Source organism: Anolis carolinensis, chromosome 2, assembly GCF_035594765.1.
Source record: "Anolis carolinensis isolate JA03-04 chromosome 2, rAnoCar3.1.pri, whole genome shotgun sequence".
In the NCBI taxonomy this organism is placed as follows: domain Eukaryota; kingdom Metazoa; phylum Chordata; class Lepidosauria; order Squamata; family Dactyloidae; genus Anolis; species Anolis carolinensis.
Window position 1 is genome coordinate 61,979,297 of NC_085842.1, and position 22,549 is coordinate 62,001,845.

The window sequence follows — 22,549 nt, forward strand, 5'->3', positions numbered from 1 at the left end:
TTTCCACTGAAGAAAATAGTGAGATTTGCCATTTCACAATGTCTAAATGCAGTCTGTTCTAACATCTTACACACATTTATCTGGCGACTACCAGGAAGTGGACACAAAGATAAATATGTTGTTTTACAAGAGAGCGAGAGAACCTGTGCCAGTTCAGTTGCTGTTGAATTCCAGTTCCATCAACCCTTTCCATCCTGGCCAATGCTGATAGTGAAATCTGTAGATCCCTGGATGCCTCTCCCACACCTTAAAATTCACTGAGTTGGAAGATTGTGAGTGGGGCATGCAGTTAACCAGATATTTATTTATTTATTTACAGTATTTATATTCAACAACAACAACCACAAACTTTATTTATATATCACTCTATCTCCCATGGGGACTCAGAGTGGGTTACACATGGTAAACATTCAATACCAACATACATCATACAAGATAAAGCAAGCCAATAGTAACAACAACAACTTAAACATAATAAAAAAATTATATATTTTTTTAAAACAGTGTAAAACAGTTGATATAAAAAGCAAATTACAAATTGCTCCATTGGGTGATTCTACAATCAATGGGTATAATTTCTGGATTGGACAAGACGGCAGTATGGGCTAGAGTAGGGCTCATGTAATAAAAATAACATAAAGCCAGGGGTGAAGTATGATTAATAGCATAGGCCAAGATTACACCACTTCAACCTACTGCATAGCTATAAGGTAAAACTAGTAAAAACAAGCACCGTAACAAAATCGAAGGGAGTGAGTAAAGTGCAAAACAGGAATCATGTAATGGCCAGGGTGGCATTTAGGGTTTCAGATTAGTCACTTCCAAAAGCCTATTGAGACTCCAAGTTACCATATAATGGCCAAGGTGGCATCTAGGACTTCAGGTTACTCACTTTCAAAAACCTGTTGAAACTACCAAGTTTTCAAGTCCCTACGAAAAGACGATATTAATGGGGCTTATCTTATCTCTTTGGGAAGGGCGTTTCAAGGCGGGGGCCACCACTGAAAAGGCCCTCTCTCTTGTCCCCACCAACCATATTTGAGACGGTGGTGGGATCAAGAAGAGGGCCTCACCAGAAGATTTAAGGGTCCGCGCTGGGATATAGGGAGGGATGTGATCGTGAACATAGGTGGGGCCCGAACTGTTTAGGGCTTTATAAGTCATAGCCTGCACCTTGAACTGGGCCCGGCAACTGATCAGCAGGTAGTGGAGCTGTTTTAGTAGGGGAGTTGTTCAATCCCTATAACTAGCTCCTGTCAGGAGTCTGGCTGCGGATTTTGAACTAGTTGGAATTTCTGGACCGTCCTCAAGGGCAGCCCCACGCAGAGTGCATTATAGTTATCCAGTCTAGATGTAACCAAGGCATGGACCACCGTGGCTAAGTCAGGCTTCTCGAGGTATGGTCGCAGCTGGCACACAAATTTTAACTGTGCAAAGGCCCTCCTGGCCACTGTTGACACCTGAGGATCAAGCGTCAGTGCTGAGTCCAGGAGTGCCCCCGAGCTGCGGACCTGTATCCTCAGGGGAGTGTAACCCCATCGAGCACAGATTGCCACCCTATACCCCGATCAGCCCCGCGACTGACCAGGAGAACATCTGTCTTATCTGGATCCAGTCTCTCTCGTTTTACAAGGGAAAGCTGAATCAACAGCGTTTGAGAGCTAATTGTTTACTGTGCCTTAAATATTCTCTCTCACTTCTTTCTTGTCAGATAGATTGTCTGCGGTCAAATAATATTTTCTCCCCAGCCACCTCTCCATCTGATGATTCCAAAACTGGGAGATCATCAGAATGTTCCCCAATTAGCTGTTGTTCTGAAGGTTCAACAACAGGCAGCTGCAAGGACACTGGGCTTGGATCCCAGTCTTGTAGAGGCCCATCATCTGACTCAGCCTCTGAGTTAACCTCTAACTCCTCAGAATGGCCTAATCCTGACGGCAGGGCTACAACAACTCTGTTGTGCTTCTCCCTAAAATTGCATGTGTGATCGCATCTCCGCCTCCCAAGCACGACCCCAATGGTGGATCCTCGCTCCCAGGACATCCCCTCCCCAGTGACATTGTTTTGTAGGCTCAACGGGGAAGGTGAGGATTAGGAAAGTAGTCATCATCATCATCATCATTTAATTACTTATTAATCGCCCTCCATCCACAATGCTCTAGGCGATTTACAAGATAAAATTGTAAAGGATAAAAATACATACATAAAAATATTGATAAAATTAACATAGATTAAAACCTTTAGTAAAGAGCCAGGTCTTGAGTGCTAGGGTAAAAGGCCCTAACTCATGCATGGCTCTCATATAGGGCGGCAAGGCATTCCATAAGGCAGGGGCAGAAATAGAAAAAGCTCTGCGTCTGGTCCTTTCCAAGTGCACTTCTCTAGGACCCGGTACATAAAGTAAGTCTCGTTGGGATGGTCGTTGCGACCTCCGATGATGGGAGAAGGAGAGACAGTCCCTAAGGTACGATGGGCCCTGGCCGTAAAGAGCTTTAAAGGTCAGAACTAGCATCTTATATAGACCACGGTAATCAGTTGGAAGCCAATGCAGATGCTGCAGCACTGGTGTTATGTGGCATTTCATGGGTGTTCTTGTGAGTACCCTGGCTGCCGCATTCTGAACAATACGGAGTTTTCAGGTCATGGACATCGGAAGGCCAATATACAGAGCGTTGCAATAGTCCAGCCTAGACGTGACCGTGGCATGGATGACTGTTGCCAGAGCCTCATCAGATAGATAGGGTGCCAGTTGCCTCGCTTGTCGTAGGTGGAAAAAGGCGTTTTCTGGCAGCAGTGACTTGAGCTTCCATTGTCAGCTGCGAATCTAAAACGACACCCAAGCTCTTTACTGTAGGCGAAGGAGATAGGGCAGCACCATCGAAGGTGGGTAGCAAGTGGGTCAGACCAGTCGAGCGGCCATGCCAGAGAATCTCAGTCTTCACCGGGTTCACCTTCAGTCTACTAGCACGTAGCCAGTTCGACAGAGCCTCCAGACATAAGGTGAAATTGTCTGGTATTGATGTTGCTCCAGGCTCCAAGCGCAGAAGGAGTTGGGTGTCGTCCGCATATTGATAGCAGTCTAGGCTGAAACTCCGAGCCAAACTAGTAAGGGGTCAAACGTAGATGTTGAAGAGAAGAGGGGAGAGAATTGAACCTTGGGGTACCCCACATAGGAGGGGAGATCTGTCAGAGACTTGATCCATATACTCCACACATTGGCTCCGGTTTCGGAGAAATGAGTTGAACGAATTGAGGGCCTGACCGCGAACTCCGGACATGGCGAGACAGTGAATCATTAGATCATAGTCAACGGTGTCAAACACTGCGGTAAGGTCGAGAGGTACCAGTAGCGCTGATCCACCGCTATCAGACTGGCAATGAAGTTCATCTGTAATGGCAACCAGGACTGTCTCCGTCCCATGGCCAGGGCAGAAGCCTGACTGTAAAGGGTCCAGGCCGGCTGTATCATCCAGAAATTGTTGCAATTGTCCCAGTACAGCCCGCTCTATCATCTTACCCAAGAATGGGAGGTTGGAGACAGGACGATAGTTGGCAAGGGTCATGGGATCCAAGGTAGGCTTCTTTAGCAAGGGACGAACCCTTGCTTCCTTTAGGTTGTCCGGGAAGACCCCCTGTTCAAGAGAGCCATTGATTATATTACTCAACGGATCGAGTAGACCTTCCAGGCAGCTCTTCACCAGCCAGGAGGGACACGGATCAAGGGAACAGGTGGTTGGTTTTGCAACAGCCAGGATTCTAGCGACATCTTCCTTGTCAAGCGGAGTAAATCGGTCAAAGATAGGCCCACTAAGTGGCCACAAAGTCTCAAGCTCACTCAAGGTATCAACTGTAGGGGGCAGTTTCTGCCGAAGCATGGTGATTTTATCAGTGAAAAACTTCTGGAATGCCTCTGCTGTAAGAGCCGTGGTTGCTGGGTTTTGGACTAAGGGAGCCGGACTGGTCAAAGCACGAACGATTTTGAATATTTGAGCCGGGCGCGATCTAGCAGAGGCTATTAAGGAGGAATTGTAAGATTTTTTAGCATCCTTGATGGCTGATTCGTAGGACCTGCGAAAATCTTTGAAAGCGGACAGTGACACCTCGTTGGGTTTCCGCCACCACCAATGTTCCAGCTGCTTTCGTGCTTGCTTCATCGTCCGTAGCTCATTAGTATACCGGGGGAGCAATTCCGGTGAGGGCGAAGGGGGCGTCTGGGGGCAATCTCATCCAAGGCAGCCAACAAACTGACATTCCAGGTGTTGACTAGCTCATTGAGAGTGACGCACAGAGTTCCCAGGCCCTTAAGGGCATTTAAGAACCTAGCAGGTTCCATGAGTCTCCTAGACCGAGCAAAGATTGGTGTGGCAGGATGGGGAGGAGGAGATGGAATCTCAATCCGGGCCTTCAGGACAGCGTGATCAGACCAGGGAACATCAATTACCGCGGATAGAGATGTTCGTACTCCGATATTAAAAATCAGGTCCAGAGTGTGGCCGGCCCTATGAGTAGGGCGAGTCTTGAGTAGTGAGAGCCCCAGAGCTTCAAAGGTTGGTACTAGGTCCTTAGTCACAGATGAAGATGGCAGTGCCTCGACATGTACATTAAAGTCACCCAGAACAATAAGTCTGGGGAACTTCAGGACCCAGTCCGCCACAAGATCTAATAAATTCAGCAGACTCTCTCCCGGAGACCCAGGCATGCGGTAAACTACAAGAATGGCTAGGGATTCCCTGCTAGCCAGGACCACACCAACACACTCAATACCAGCTGTCTTTGGAGTTGGAATAGCTTTGATGGTAAAATAATCACGGGAGTGTATTGCTACCCCTCCACCCCGACCCCCACTCCATGGCTGTTGAAATATCTGGAAGCCTGGAGGTGTCAGTTCATGTGAGGGAATGTTATCACCCTCACGGATCCAGGTCTCTGTAATACAAACCAGGTCCGCTGCTTGATCGAGAATAAAGTCAGAGAGGGTAGCAGTTTTGTTGACAATAGACCTAGCATTGAATAGTAGCAGGGACAGGAGGGGCGTTGGTAGCACTTCTCGGCCGTATGCCTAGGGATGGAACGCAAGTTGGAAAGAGAACGAGTTTCCAATTGACTCGACCTCACTCTGGCATTTGACCTAGGACCACTGCTGTTTGTCCCTTCACTACTGATGACCGGAATCTCCCTCCCAGATTTAAAATCAACTTTCATTGGTTTCCGGGGAGGGCCTTTTTAGGGGGTGGGATCATTGGGACCGTTTCCTCTCTAGGGGAATGATTTAATATCAAAGAGGGCCAGTCAAGGGACTTCTCACCCCGAAGGGAACTCAGGGCGGATCACAATGCACATATACATGGCAAACATTCAATGCCATTAGACATATGGCATATATAGAGGCAATTTAACATTCCAGCTTCTGGCTTCATGAGGGTATGCTCGATTCTGGCCACAGGGGGAGCTGCCGCTTCACCGTCCACTTGTGACACCGAGTCCTTGATGGAGGACTTCCTCATTCTTCTGCACACTGCTGGAAGGTTTTATGGTGTTGTAAATTAGTTAAATTAGCCTCCCCGCATAAAGTGGTACCTACATTTCCTGCTCGACAGGTGCAACTATATTTCAGGCTGCGTAGGTCAACAGCAAGCTAGACTATTGAATGGTTTGGAGCTTACTCTGACATGGGCTGGCTTCGAACTCATGACCTCTTGGTCAGTAGTGATTTATTGCAGCTGGCTATTAACCAGCTGCGTCACAGCTAGGCATCAAAAGGGTTTCCTTGCTCCACAACTAATCAACTTTTTCAGAGAAACTACTTGTTAGAATTACCTATTTACATTATGTTTTCCCAAATAAAGAATGGTTTTGTCACAGTGTGTGTGTGTGAGAGAGAGAATATGCACTTACATCCGAGCACATGCAATTGATTTTGGAGATAAGCTTTCCCAAACCAGACATCCTCCAAATGATTTGTACTTCAGGCCCTCACCATGAATATTAGCTGGAGCTGGAAAGCTGTAGTCCAAAAGGCCACCAGTCTGAAGAAGAATGAGCTAGACAGTCTGACCTCCAAAATAAACCAACAGAAGGTAACTGTCTCACCTACATCGATTCTGGCAAATGATGTAGTATGTTTGGGTAGGTATGATGCCCAACGGGAGACAAGAGAACTTGATTCAATTCCCCACTCAGCTACTGATGTACAGCTTGACCCTGATCAAGTCACTTTGTTGCTCCATACCTTTGTTAAATGTCAGTATCTTTATTAAGCTAAGCAAACAGCAAAGTGCACTTGGGATACCAGGGGAGAAGAAAAAGCAATAGACAAAAGAGAGGCAGTTTAAAAAATGTGCTTCCCTTTTTGATCAAACCTGGCAGTTACCATTAAACAATCTAGTAATGCTGTCAGTGTCACTATTCGATGCCAGTGGCATGCCGAGGGAACACGCCCAGTGATCAGCTTTGCAAGTCTGCTGGCAAAGAACGGGAGCAATTCTGTCTTCCGGGTAGTGTGGTGGTCACGACAGCTTTCAGAAACAATCCCTGCTTGAGATTTCAAGCAGGATGCAGAACCATTCTTCGGCCTCCTTCATTTGCATGCGTCAAATGGGATAGGTTAGTTATTCAGGAAGAAAAAGAACCTACCTGCTTCTCAAGTCCCCAGGTTAAGAGAGCATCTAAATGAAGTCTTTGTTCTTGTAACTGGTGGTGTCTTCTGCTGATTTACAGTGACAGTTTTCATCTAAATTCTGCAAACTTCCCTATTATTTTGCCCACTCCTCTCTCCAACAAATCTTTCTATAAGAAATCTGAAGCTCAAAAAACCCCTTGCTATATGTAGCAAAAAGTTCAGTTATTAAAGCAATAATTTGTCACCATCAAATACAGAAAGCTTGGAGATCTCATTTAAAAAATTGAACATCAATAAGTCAGCACATTAATGATTCTAACATTTAACTCCTTCAGATGTTTAGGATTCCTACTTCAATAATCCCTGACTATTATTCATACTGTCTGGGACTTCTAGAAGCTTTGTGGCATCAGAATTCTATAATACCACTCACCCATTTTGTTAGAGAGCTTAATAAAATATAGTGGAACCTCGACTTTCAAGCATCCCTACTTATGAGCAGACCCACAAGTGATAAGAACATCAGCCCTGGCCTTGTCTTTCTCAACTGCTGAGTACGCCTGTCCTGTCTGGCAAAAGTCTGCCCATGCGAAGCAGGTGGACATAGCACTAAACGAAACATGCAGAATAATCACAGGATGCCTTAAACCTACACCTGTTGATAAACTCTACAAGTTAGCTGGCATTGCCCCTCCTTACGTGCGACGGGAAGTTGCTGCTAACGGTGAGAGAAATAAGGTTGAACACTGTGAAAGCCACCCACTGCATGATTATCAGCCTCCTCCCACCAGACTCAAATCAAGGAAAGGCTTCATGAGAACCACCACTCCTCTTGATGTTCCTCCAGCAACAGCAAGGGTGTCCCTCTGGGCAGCTAAACCTGGCAATTCTAACTGGATGGCCCCCCATGAGGGTCTTCCTCCAGGGGCAAACCAAGAATGGGCAACTTGGAAGTCCCTGAACAGACTCAGAAGTGGAGTGGGCAGATCTAAAGACAACTTGGCAAGGTGGCACTACCTGGAGGAATCCTCCACCTTGTGTGACTGTGGAGCAGAACAAACAACTCCGCATATGTATGCTTGCCCACAATGTCCTGCCTCATGCACGGAGGAGGAGTTGTTTAAAGCTACGGACAATGCGGTTGCTGTTGCCCGTTTTTGGTCTAAAACTATTTAGTTGCTTATGATTTCCTTTTTTTTCATCATTTTAAAATGTATTTGTTATGCAATGCTTTTGACACAAAATAAATAAAACGTATGAGCTTTTGAGTTATGAGCCGTCACTTGGCTCGAGTTTTGCTTTGACATACGAGCAACATTTTGATATATAATCTAGCACCAGAGGGCACAAGAGCTCCCTCTTGCACCCTCTTCTAGTGTGAGAGGGAGCGCTAGTGAAGGGTTTCAAGATCTTAACACCGAATGTCCAAACCCCAGGATGCAAGTGAAGCAGATGCCCCAAGTGCAGAGTGCAATTGGGGCTCCCACCCTCCTGTCTCCACCCATGGCCAGGATGTCCTAAATCACGGAGTGCATTTCAAAACATTTAAATGGGGAAATTCACTGTGAGATAAGATTGATTTGAGGTAAAAGATTGGTCACAGAACAAATCAAACTTTTAATTCAAGGAATCACTGTATCATAGGCCCCTTCTACACTGCCAGATAACTCGCGTTATCAAAGCAGAAAATCCACATTATCTGATTTGAACTAGATTATCTTAGTCTATAGTGCCATATAATCCAGCTCAAAGCAGATAATGTGGATTGTATACAACTGTGTAGAAGGGGCCTCAGAGCTGTAGTCAAATTATCTTGTCATCCCTCATCATTGGCTATACTGGTATTCTGATAAGGATAAAATTGCAGACCAGTATCTCTTGCCATTCAGACATTAGCCTTCTGGGGGTAGTCTGAGGCTGGATTTACACCGCCCTATATCCTATGATCTGATCCCAGATTATCTTCTTATCCCAGATTATCTGGCAGTGTAGATTCATATAATCCATAGAATCATAGAATCATAGAATAGTAGAGTTGGAAGAGACCTCAAGGGCCATCTAGTCCAACCCCCCGCTAAGAAGCAGGAAATCGCATTCAAAGCACCCCCGACAGATGGCCATCCAGCCTCTGCTTAAAAGCTTCCAAAGAAGGTGCCTCCACCACATTCCGGGGGAGAGAGTTCCACTGCCGAACAGCCCTCACAGTGAGGAAGTTCTTCCTGATGTTCAGGTGGAATCTCCTTTCCTGTAGTTTGAAGCCATTGTTCCGTGTCCTAGTCTGCAGGGCAGCAGAGAATAAGCTTGCTCCCTCCTCCCTATGACTTCCCCTCACATATTTGTACATGGCTATCATGTCTCCTCTCAGCCTTCTCTTCTGCAGGCTAAACATGCCCAGCTCTTTAAGCCTCTCCTCATAGGGCTTGTTCTCCAGACCCTTAATCATTTTAGTTGCCCTCCTCTGGACGCTTTCCAGCTTGTCAGCATCTCCCTTCATCTGCGGTGCCCAAAACTGGACACAGTATTCCAGGTGTGGTCTGACCAAGGCAGAATAGAGGGGGAGCACGACTTCCCTGGATCTAGACGTTATTCCCCTATTGATGCAGGCCAAAATCCCATTGGCTTTTTTAGCTGCCGCATCACATTGTAGGCTCATGTTTAACTTGTTGTCCACGAGGACTCCAAGATCTTTTTCGCACACACTGCTGTCAAGCCAGGCGTCCCCCATTCTGTATCTTTGATTTCCATTTTTTCTGCCGAAGTGAAGTATTTTGCATTTGTCCCTGTTGAACTTCATTTTGTTAGTTTCGGCCCATCTCTCTAGTCTGTCAAGATCGTTTTGAATTCTGCTCCTGTCTTCTGGAGTGTTAGCTATCCCTCCGAGTTTGGTGTCATCTGCAAACTTGATGATCGTGCCTTCTAACCCTTCGTCTAAGTCGTTAATAAAGATGTTGAACAGAACCGGGCCCAGGACGGAGCCCTGCGGCACTCCACTTGTCACTTCTTTCCATGATGAAGACGACGCATTGGTGAGCACCCTTTGGGTTCGTTCGCTTAGCCAATTACAGATCCACCTAACCGTAGTTTTGTCTAGCCCACATTTTACTAGTTTGTTTGCCAGAAGGTCGTGGGGGACTTTGTCGAAGGCCTTACTGAAATCTAGATATGCTACATCCACGGCATTCCCTGTATCGACCCAACTCGTAACTCTATCGAAAAAAGAGATCAGATTAGTCTGGCATGACTTGTTTTTGGTAAATCCGTGTTGACTATTAGCAATGACCGCATTTGTTTCTAAGTGTTTGCAGACCACTTCCTTAATGATCTTTTCCAGAATCTTGCCTGGTATTGATGTGAGGCTGACCGGACGGTAATTGTTTGGGTCGTTCTTTTTTCCCTTCTTGAAGATAGGGACCACATTCGCCCTCCTCCAATCTGCTGGGACTTCTCCTGTTCTCCAAGAACTCTCGAAGATAATTGCCAGTGGTTCTGAAATAACTTCCGCTAGTTCCTTCAGTACTCTTGGGTGTAGCTGATCTGGCCCTGGGGACTTGAATTCGTTTAGAGTGGCCAGGTGTTCCTGGACAACTTGTTTCCCTATTTGGGGTTGGATTTCCCCCAATCCTTCGTCCATTCCATGTTGCTGAGGTTGAAGATGGCTTTCTTTTTGTGAGAAGACCGAGGCAAAGAAGGCATTAAGCAGTTCTGCCTTTTCCCTATCCCCTGTCACCATCACCCCATCTACTCCTTGCAGTGGCCCTATCGCCTCCTTTTTCTTCCTTTTTCTACCAACATAAGCAAAAAAACCTTTTTTGTTGTTTTTTATGTCCCTGGCAAGCCTGAGCTCATTTTGCGCTTTAGCCTTGCGAACCTTTTCCCTACAGGAGTTGGCTATATGTTTGAATTCTTCTTTGGTGATTTCTCCCCTTTTCCACTTCTTGTGCATGTCACTTTTGAGCTTTAGCTCAGTTAGAAGTTCTTTGGACATCCATTCTGGCTTCTTTGCACTTGTCTTATTTTTCTTCTTTGTTGGCACTGTTTGCATTTGCGCCTTGAGTATTTCACTTTTGAAAAACTCCCATCCATGCTTAACTCCCTTGTTTTTTAATATCGGCGTCCATGGAATGCCGCTCAGTAATTCCTTCATTTTTTGGAAGTCAGCTCTCTTAAAGTCCAGAATGCGTGTTTGACTTGTCTTAGTTTCAGCATTCCTTTGTATTGCAAACTGCAGGAGCACATGGTCACTTGCCCCTAAGGATCCAACCACTTCAACTGTATTGATCAGGTCTTCCACATTTGTTAAGATTAGATCAAGAGTTGCTGATCCCCTTGTTGCCTCTTCTACCTTCTGGACCATAAAATTATCTGCAAGGCAAGTGAGGAATTTGTTGGACTTTGTACTCTTGGCTGAGTTTGTTTTCCAGCAGATATCGGGATAATTGAAATCGCCCATGACTACTATATCTCTTCTTTGTGCCTGTTTGGTCAGCTGTTGACAGAAGGCTTCATCAAGTCCTTCATCCTGACTCGGAGGTCTGTAGTAGACACCCACGACAAGATCTTTTTGAGTCCCGGTTCCCTTGATTCTTATCCAGATGCTTTCAAGCTGGTTTCCCGGATTACAGTCTTGCATTTCTTCTGCAACGTAACTGTTTTTGACATATAAAGCTACTCCCCCTCCTCTCCCCTTTGTTCTATTTCTGTGAAAGAGGTTATAGCCCTCAATGGTTAAATTCCAGTGATGGGAGTCATCCCACCAGGTTTCAGTGATGCCTATGACATCGTATGTGTGGTGCTGTGCTAGGAGTTGGAGTTCGTCTTGCTTATTTCCCATGCTCTGAGCATTAGTGTAAAGACATGTAAGCCCCTGTGACCTCCCCTCGAACTGTTTATTTGGGATTATTGTGCTCTCTGTACTTGGTCCTTGCTGTGTTTGTGCAGCCCTCCTTTTAGCCTTTCGGCGGTTCCCTGTGGTCGTGGGTAATATAGTGTTCGCCAGGCTGTTGTTCCCCTCCCCCAGTGGATTTAGTTTAAAGTGCGCCTGATGAGGTTTGTGAGTCTGTGTGCAAAAAGATGTTTTCCTACTTGTGTGAGATGCACCCCATCGCTTGCCAGTAGTCCATCCTCTTGGAAGAGTAGACCATGGTCAAGGAAGCCAAAATGCTCCTCTTGACACCATTTTCTGAGCCAGTTATTGACCTGTACTATTTTTCCGGCCCTTGTAGAGCCATGTCCTACAACGGGGAGGAGGGATGAAAAGATCACATGTACATTATACAGTTTTAGCTTTGTTCCCAGAGCTCGAAAATCATTTGTGATCTTTTGAAAAGTATGCCTAGCGGTGTCATTGGTACCTACATGAATCAACATAAGGTGGGGAGGGTGATGGGGCTTTAGGAGCCTGCTGAGCCTCTGAGTGATATGGTGTATTTTTGCCCCCGGGAGGCAGCATGTTTCTCGAGCCATCCCATCCGGTCTGGAAATGATGGCTTCCGTTCCTCTAAGGAGGGAGTCACCTACTACCAAGACCTGTTTCCTTTGAGGATTGACAGGGTCCCTTTTGTGCAAGACAGTGTGTATGTCCCCTGAAGAGTGTTCCTGTTGAAGTGAATCATGTAGGTGTAAAGTGTTGTCCTCCTCCTCAACATCCCCAGTGCATTCATCAATGACAATCCATTGAGATACATCCGAGAGCCCATTACTCTCCCAAGGATGTTCCTGTTGCTCCTGGTCTATGATTGGGGATGGAGCATTTGCATGATTACATAAGTGTGACTGTGGTGATGCACTGTCCCTGTCAGGGCTATCCCCTGCGCATTGTTCAAATTAAATAATCTACAATCAGATTCTGGGATATAGGGCAGCATAGGACTGGATCTAGACTGCCCTGTATCCCAGGATCTGATGCAGATTATCTGATTTAAACTAGATTATATGAGCCTACACTGCTAGATAATCTGAGGTAAGCAGATATTCTGGGATCAGATCCTGGGATATAGGGGCAGTGTAAATCCAGCCTCAATCCAGCCTGAGGAAACAGAAAAGGAGCAACTAGGAATGGATTGTTTCTATGGAGTAACTGGTCTTTCCCATTCCTCAGAACAAATATCAACACCCCAAATTCTTTAGGAATTTCTTTTGCACTAGGCTATGACTGATGGCTTGTAGTGTCTTTAACTAAAATACTGCAATCCTGAAATCTGCACCTGATCTAGAGGTAAGAATCTGATACACACAGAGACAGGGAATGAGACAGAGGGAAACAACACACTTTTTGTTGTTACAAAGCTTTGGAGCCAGGTAGAATTTCTTGGTTTAATTGAGCTTTCCAAGATACTGAACCTATTTTGGAGATTAGTTTCAGCAACTTCAATAACTTCTTTCAAGTATGGACTGAACCCAGAAGGTATGTACACTGTAGAATTACTGCAGTTTGACACTTTAGTTGCCGTGGCTCAATGGTATGGAATCATGGTAGTTGTAGTTTTACAAGATCTTTTGTGTTCTCTGCCAAAGTTTTCTGATTCCTCAATAAACTAGAGGAATTATGCCCCTTCTACACTGCCATATAATCCAGTTCAAAGCAGATCATCTGGATTTTATATGGCAGTGTAGAAGGGGCCTTAGACACTGAAATTTTGTGGCCTGCCATGAAAACTAAAGCTAAATTGCTATAGAGCAACATGTTCCATTATCAATGTAAAAGTGGAATTCAATTGGTATTCAAATTCTGTACATGGAAAGAAAGCTACTATCTTGTACTTTTCCTCAGGCTGCAACAGAATTGTTTCTGAAGTGCTCTCTGATGTGAGTACCGATTTAGGCTAAAAGGCCGGGGGAGCAGACTACAGTATTTTTACAATATGACACATCTGTTACCAATACACTTGACACAATTTTGTGCTTAGTATACCTGATAATAATAGATACAATTGATCAACGGCCTGTATACAATGCTGTTCAGAACAATCAATGCATACAATCCAATCTGTGTCTATTCTTTTTGCCAGTGATTACAGAATTGCTCATTTTATTGAAAAGGGAAGTATCAATATGAGGGTAATTTCCTGGATTTTTTTTAAGTGCTCCATTGTAATTAAACATAACAAGCACCAGGCAGTTAATATGCTATTCCTGATTATTAAAGATATTTTATTCCTGTTGAAAAGGAAATTGATTGCTTTTTCACATGCAAGTAATGCATTCTGAATATTTCAACAAAATGTTTGCCTTGACTATTTTTCTGAAGTTGCTACTGTACAATAGAGGCTATGGTTATAGATTCATATGCTGAACTCACCAGGCTAAAACCCAATGAGCAGGCTACTGGCGGGAAAGTGAAACACTAGATAGTTTTATATCTGTTTATAAGTTTTTGAGGGACAGGTTGGGTCTGCAGAGGGGCACGTTAGCTGTTTTGGCCAATAAGGATTTCTAGAATCATAGTGCCCAAGAGGGTCAGGAGATGGATTGAAACTATCCCTTGTATTCATTCTATCTAGTAGAAAGGCTACTAATGTCTATATAGTACACAAAGGCTGAAATGTGGTTGATTGGTCTGGTAGTTTGGTCCGAATCTGGTTGGGTAGTCCTAATATTCAATCAGGTGGCTGTTTTCACTACTATATTATGTTTTTTATTCAATTTTGAACATCAGTGATACAAGAATGCAATGCAATCTAAATATTCAAGAAAGGAAGAAAAACAGGAAGAAAAAACTGGGAAAAAGAAAAGACAAAAGAGAGAAAGGAAAAAGAGAGCAAAAGGAAAAACATGAAAACATATGTCATTATGTCTGGCCAATGACGTGCAGCCCAACAAGGCTTACAAGTCCAATGAGGCCCAGACAAAACAAAGAGCCAATGGAGTACAGCCTCTTATTTTTTTAAAAGGACCATCCCCTTCTCTAAGTAGAATGGTGAAATAAGAGAGATTAGTCTGTCATAGGATAAGCACTGAATATCTCTACTCTCTCTGTCATGAGCCACTTTTGGACCTTTTGGATGTTCAGGCGAGGAAATGGTGGTGGCCAGAAACAGGTGGCCCACTGAGCAAGTTCCGGTGCCTTTCCTTTTCCACAGAATGACCCTTGACTTATTCACTGGTCATCTGAAAATCTACAGGTTTTGCCCCAGAACCTATCATTTACTTATATGTGGTTGACTTATATATGATGTATGGTCAGTAAATCCAGATGAATTAATCTTTGTACTCTAGTCAGTACTAATATTAGAATTTAAGGCAGAGAATGATAGACACAATTCCAGTTGTTTGCATTCTGTATTTAGTAACTGGAGCAGAGTCAGAAAAGCCACTTTTGGACTGCAAAATCTCAGACTCCTTCAAGAGTGGAGAATTCTAATAAATTTAGTTTAATACAAAATAAGTGCTTCCCCAAGTTCTGAACTATTATCTGGAACATGATTAGCTGAGCTGATCAACTTATTCCCAACAGTTTTCTCTATCTTTTCCTTCAAAATTATCTAAATCACTGGCAATCACCACATTGTGTAAGTATTGGCTCCATAACTAAGTTGTATAAAAAAATCTCTCCTCGGCTTACTGCCTATGAATTTCATTGTATGGCTTCAAATTGTAGTATTGAAAGATGAAACAAAATTCAATCTCTTCATACCATTCTTAATTTGATATGTTCACTTTTAGTTGTTTTTTCCCCAAACTAAAAAAACAACTACCTCAATCTCTTTATTCTATCTTTTTTCCAAAATACTCTAATACTGTCAGCATTTTGGTTGTCCTTTTCTTCAGTTCTGTAAAATTCTTTGTAAAATTAAATCTTTATTTATTTTTAGGATATGTGCCTTCAGAATAGGCAAGCCTGTTTGTACTGTACTACAATTCATTCCGAGCCCTCTGAGGACATTTAAATACATCTAGTTTTAAAATGTATTTTTATTTCAGAAAGAAACATCGTGAAGCATAGCATTCCAATGTTATTAAGGAAGAAAAGTGATTGTAGATGACACTTTTGGGTTAGTTAATGGAACATTCTAGAACATTTGCTTCTGCTCTTTTCCCAACTATTTTACACTGTAGTGCACAACTCAGATAACACTCCCTTTGGTAGGGAGATTTCAACAATGACAACAACACACAGGAATGCATGCACAGTTTCCTACTTACAACTTGTAAACACCCATAGTAGCACACATACATGCACAGCCACACACACACACACACAGGATCAAGCAACAATATACATTTAGTAGGAAAAGGAAGAACGAGGAAACTGTAGGACAGGGGTCCCCAAACTAAGGCCCGGGAGCCGGATGCGGCCCTCCAAGGTCATTTATCTGGCCCCTGCCCTCAGTTTTATAATATATTTTATATCATTTTAAATAATATAATATATTGTATATACATATAATATTGATAAAAATATTACAATGTTATACAATATAATATTAATAATACCATGTAATAATATTAATTATATGATATATATTACATATAATATTACAGTATAGTGGTATAGTTCAATATAGTAATATATAATGCTAATATTGTGCTGTGCTAATAATACAATATATTGTATGTACATTCAGCTGCTCTGAGTCCCCTTTGGGGTGAGAAGGGCGGGATATAAATGTAATAAATAAATGTAGTAAATGAGTAAATAAATAATTTTAGACTTAGGCTCGCCCAAAGTTTGAAATGACTTGAAGGCACACAACAACAACAACAATCCTAATTAACCTGACTATCTCATTGGCCAGAAGCAGGCCCACACTTCCCATTGAAATCCTGATAGGTTAATGTTGGTTACAATTGTTTTCATTTTTTAATATTGTATTGTTCTTTCATTGTTGTTGTTGTTTTGCACTACAAATAAGACATGTGCAGTGTGCATAGGAATTTGTTTGTATTTTTCCCCAAATGATAATTCGGCCCCTCCACAGTCTGACGGATTGTGGACCGGCCCTCTGCTTTAAAAGTTTGAGGACCCCTGCTGTAGGATATCTGCATGGATAAAATGGTGGAATGCTGACAGAAGATAGGAAAAAGGCAGAACTACTTAACACCTTCTTTGCCTCAGTCATCTTACAAAAATAAATCAGTTTTCAACCTGGGCAATATGGAGTGGATGAAGTAATGGGGGAAATGCAACCCAAAATAGGTAAAGAAGTAATCCAATAATACCAGGCCACTCTAAATGAATTCAGGTCTCCAGGGCCAGATGAACTACATCCAAGGGTATTGAAGAAACTAGCAGAAGTCATTTCAGAACCACTGGCAATAATCTTAGATAATTCTTGGAGAATAGGAGAAATCCCGGAAGACAGGAGGAGGGCAAATGCTGTCCCTATCTTCAAGAAGGGAAAAAAAGAGGACCCAAACAATTTCCATCCAGTCAGCCTGACATCAATACCAGGGAAGATTCTGGAACAAATTGTTAAGGAGGCAGTGTGCAATCACTTAAAATGATGACTAACAGTCAACATGGATTTCTCAAAAACAAGTCATTCTAGACTAATCTTATCTCTCTTTTTTTGATAGTTACAAGATTGGTTAAATGCAAGGAATGTTGCGGATGTAACATATCTTGATTTCAGTTAGGTCTTTGACAAGTCCCTCATGACCTTCTTGAAAAAGAATTATTCAAATGAGGGCTAGATAATGGATCTGTAATTGGTTAAGTGACCTGAAAAGAAGTGACTAGTGGGCTGCCACAGGGTTCGGTCCTGAGTCCATTTCTGTTCAACATCTTTATTAATGATTTGGATGAAGGTTTAGAGGGCATGCGTATCAAGTTTATGGATGACACCAAATTAGGAGGGATAGCAAATACTCCACAGAACCGGATCAGAATTCAAAATGACCTTAATATATAAGAGAGTTGGGCCAAAACTAACAACATGAATTTCAACAAGGACAAATGTAAGATGCTACACTTAGGTAGAAAAAAATAAAATGCAAAGATACTGAATGGGTGATGCCTGGCTCGAAAATAGTACATGTGAAAAAAGATTTTGGAGTCTTAGTGGACAACAAATTGAACATGAGCAAACAGTGTGACATGCAGCTAAAAAAAGCTAATGGGATTTTGGGCGGCATCAGAAGGAGTATAGTGTCTAGATCAAGGGAAGTCATGGTACCCCTTCATTCTGCTTTGGTCAGACCTTACCTGGAATAATGTGTCCAATTCTGGGCGCCACAGTTTTAAAGAGATATTGACAAGGTAGAAGGTGTCTAGATGAGGGTGACCAAAATGATCAAAGGTCTGGAGACCATGCCCTATGGAGAGTGTCTTAAAGAGCTGGGGATGTTTGAGCTGCACAAGAGAAATTTGAGAGGAGACATGATAGCCATATATAAATATGTGAAAGGATATCATAAGGAGGAGGGAGCAAACTTGTTTTCTGTTGCCCTGGAAACTACGACTCAAAAACTAGGAAACTAAGATTCAAATTACAGGAAAGAAGATTCCACCTGAACATTAGGAACATTATCCTGACTGTAAAAGCTGTTTAGCAGTGGATCCCTCTGCCTCAGAGTGTGGTGGAAGCTGATTCCTTGGAAGCTTTTAAACAGAGGCTGGATGGCCATCTGTCAGGGGTACTTTGAATGTGCTTTGCCTGCATGGTAGTGGGTTGGACTCTTCCAACTCTATGATTCTTTGAATCTATGATTCTATGTTCAACATCGTACTCAGTACAAGAAATCCAGGTAGAACATTTCTTTGTAACAGCTGTCAATCTACTGCTGAAGACCTTGCATATTACCTTCCTGAAGCAATTTGCTCCATTGTACATTTTTTCTGTTTAAATATTTATCCTAATTTCTAAATTGTATTCTTGCTATTCATAGACCCATTGTCTCAGTCATTTTCTATAACCATGTATTATAGGGCCATGTCATGTATTTTATGACTGACATGTCACACAAGAACGATATGCATAAGGATCCAGCTGTTTATCTGACAGAACCATTCAGACAAGTTAGACCTTTTTCTGGGTGCTTGATATCAATATTGACCAAAGATTTATGTAAGTTATTGCACAATTCTATTTTCCCAGTGAGGATATTTATATCAAGTTGGGCCAGTGCAGAAAAAAATGTCAATGATCTCATGGACATGATGGGTGCCAAGGCTGGCCTGAGACAGTTTGCAGTTTGAGGAAAATTATAAAATAGGTCTCCCTTCTATTCAATTTATAAAAGGTGGCAAGACTGATTTTGACACCCAGATGCTCCGTAAGTATTTTGGGGCTGCACCAGGTGAAATCATCTGCAGTAGTCTGCTCCAAGCCCCTTCCACACAACTGTATAAAATCTACAGATAATCCAATTCAAAGCATATATTGTGGATTATCTGCCTTGATATTCTTGGTTATATGACTGGTTTGACTGGCACAATGTGAGCCTGTGAACTTCATGGCTTTATTTGAATTAGAATCCAGGTCCAGTCCACCAGTCTAGTCACTAAACCACAGCTGCTCTTAATACCATGCAACAATATAGGAAAACAACAAGAATTGCCATGAAATATAGCTACTCGGTATGTCTTAGAAGTGTCCCAGTGTGATGAGAGATTATCTAGGATTCTGGCTGTTGATTAAAAAGAAATAGCCTAAATAGCAGATCCATGCCATGTAGCCAATCAATTAAAAACATGTTTGAACAGCTGGCCCTGATAAATGGACAGTATCAATGGAATTCATCAAGTACTTTGCTGCAGTGAAAATATGTTTCTAAAAGCATTTATAGCTTGGACTTGAACCTAAATTATATTGTACTTAACCCTTTGGTATCAGAGGTACTTCAGCCACAAATTATGATTTCCATATCACAAACCTGCAGGGCATGTTAGCGAAAGAACTCATTAATTTTGTTGGAAAAGCATAAAGGAAAAATAGTTTTAAGGCTGTGTTTTTCTAGGACTCTGATACTTGAGGCTGAAATTTCATAGAACTGACCAAGGCGAAGAAACTTTTCAAACTGCAAAGAGAGTGGGATGCAAAGAAAAGTATGTGAGTTCATAATGGGGAAGGGAAACCAAATACTAAAGTTACGCTATGATTATGGGACATGAAAACAATGACAGAATGAAAGCCTGGTAGTATCATAGAATCATAGAGTTGGAAGAGACCTCATGGGCCATCCAGTCCAACTCCTTGCAAGAAGCAGGAAAATCTTATTCAAAGACCCCCAACAGATAGCCATCCAGCCTCTGCTTAAAAGCCTCCAAAGAAGGAGCCTCCATCACACTCCGGGGCAGAGAGTTCCACTGATGAACAGCTCTCACAGTGAGGAAGTTCTTCCTGATGTTCAGTTGGAATCTCCTTTCCTGTTGTTTGAAGCCATTGTTCCACATCCTAGTCTGCAGGCCAGTAAAGGGAGGGACCTGGGTTTTTGGACTACTACTCCCAGATATGCCATAAACTATCTGCGCTTCTAGACAGGCATTTATCCCAGGAGCATTTGCGTTTAAAAAACGCGAAAGTTCCTGGATGCCTGTCCACACACGCCCCAGAAAGCCCGTGCTTTCTGGAGTGGGTGTCCAGACGTTTTCTCGTAACTTTCTGGGAGAACACCCGGAAACTGTCACCCCCTCCCCAAAAGCCCCCCAAACCTTTTTGAAAAGTAAAAAAGAAACTTACTGTGCCTCCATTACAATGTTCCTGCGGCTCTCTTTGCATGTAGGAATGATGCATCAGGAGAGCAAGGGGGGGGGGAGGAGCAATTTTCCTCCCCCCCCCCCCCCCCACTCTCCTAGCGTCTCATTGCTACGTGCCAGGAGAGTTGCAGGAATACTGTAATGGAGACCCAGTAAGTTTTTAAAAAAAACTTTTTAAAGGGGTTTGGGTGGGGGTTTTGGGAGTGGATAGGTGTCCCGGAAAACCATGAGACTGCTTTCTGGACTGCAGTAAAAAAAAAAAGGGGGGGGGGAAATTTCACAGACTTTGGAACTGAAAACAAAAATCCTGGATATATTACTTCTATTTCTTTCTGGCCTTGAATGAAAGATAGAATCTCCTAGGGTCCTTCCACACAGCCATATAACCCAGAATATCAAGGTAGAAAATCCCACAATATTTGCTTTGAACTGGGTTAACTGAGTCCACACTGCCATATATTCCAGTTCAAAGCAGACAATGTGGGTTTTATTCAGCTGTGTGGAAGGGGCCCTAGACAGGCAGAACAGAGAAACAGGTACACCAAAGTCTTTATTTTAGCAAACCCTAATTAACAGATTAGATTGCTGGGCCAAAACTAGCAAAATGCATTTCAATAAGGGCAAATGTAAAATACTACACTTAGGCAGAAAAAAAAAATGAAATGCAAAACTATAAAATGGGTGACACCTGGCTCAAAAGAGTCTATGTGAAAAAGATCTTGCAGTCTTCATGGTAAACAAGTTGAACATGAGCCAACAGTGTGATGCAGTAACTTGAAAAGCCAATGGGATTTTGGGCTGCATCAAAAGGGATATGTTGTCTAGATCAAGGGAAGTCATGGTGCCTCTCTATTCTGCTTTGGTTAGATCTCACTTGAAATACTGTGTCCTGTTCTAGGCATCACAGTTTAAAAGAGATATTGGCAAGCTGGAAGGTTTCAGAGAAGGACAACTAAAATGATCAAAGGTCTGGAGACCATGCCCAATGAGGAGTATCTTAAAGAGCTCCTGCAGATAGAAGGTTGAGAGGAAACATGATAGCTATGTATAAATATGTGAAAAGATGTCATAAGGAGGAGGGAGAAAGCTTGTTGTCTGTTGCCCTGGAAACTAGGACTCAGAGCAATGGGTTCAAATTACAGGAAAAGAGATTCCTCCTGAACATTAGGAAGAACTTCCTGAACATAAGAGCTGTTCAGCAGTGGAACTCTCTGCCTTGGAGTGTGGTGGAAGCTCATTCGTTGGAAGCTTTTAAACAGAGGCTGGATGGCCATGTGTCTTGGGTGCTTTGATTGTGCTTTTCCTGCATGGCAGGGGGTTGAACTAGATAGCCTATGCGGCCTCTTCCAATTCCTGGATTCTATGATTCTATGAAACTCACATACCTATCCTAATTTTTATACTTTGAAACTATTGTCAGGGTGGCTAAGAAGGAAAGTAAAGGGAAAAAACATACCATAATTAAAATTATACTTATTAAGCTCAGTGAGTTGGCTAACACAATTGAAAGTTCAGTTCCACTGAAATCAACAGGACAAACTAATCATGTTACTTAAATCCTAAGGAGTTTGGTAACAATTAAATTCAGCCAGTTTGGATTTGACTCCAAAGATTAAGATAATAGTTTCAGAGTGATTAAATCAGGGGCCAGTTTGGAGCATAAATGTTCAGAACTGAACTGAGAGGCAATTAGATGGAGACAGCAAAGCCCACTGTGGCACCAAGTTGGCGCCCACATGGTTCTCCTGAGCCAATTCTGCATCAGCCCCCCTGGACCATCACCTCAGCCTTTCTATCACTTCCAACATTTTCAACTAGTCAGGTCACAGAACTTTGTGTGAGCACCTGGTCTTTATGGGCACCCCATTCTGACATCAGCAAAGGCACCTGTGTGACCAGAAAGGAGAGGGATGACCTCTCCTCTTTCTTCCTAGCTGTACAGGCATCTGGTAATGTCAGAACAGGGCAGCCACAATAACCAGATCTTTAGGGCTTGTGTCAGTGGCAGCGACATGAGCAAATTCATCTCCTTTCCCTACATTGGTAAACAAAGGGAAAGATAATGCCATCTGGGCAGCAGATTGGTTTGACTCAAACCTGTTCCTATTGTTTAGACTTTCTCAAAGTCATGGGATACTGTAGAGTTTCCAGCAAACATCGGGGTATCCTGACTTTGCCCAAAGCAGGACAAAGTTGGCTTAACCCTGAAATAAATCCATTATACTCACCAAAAGTTGGTGAATGTTATGGAATCAGCCATAAGTGAATTTGAGGGGAGTCTGGGTTTTCATGCC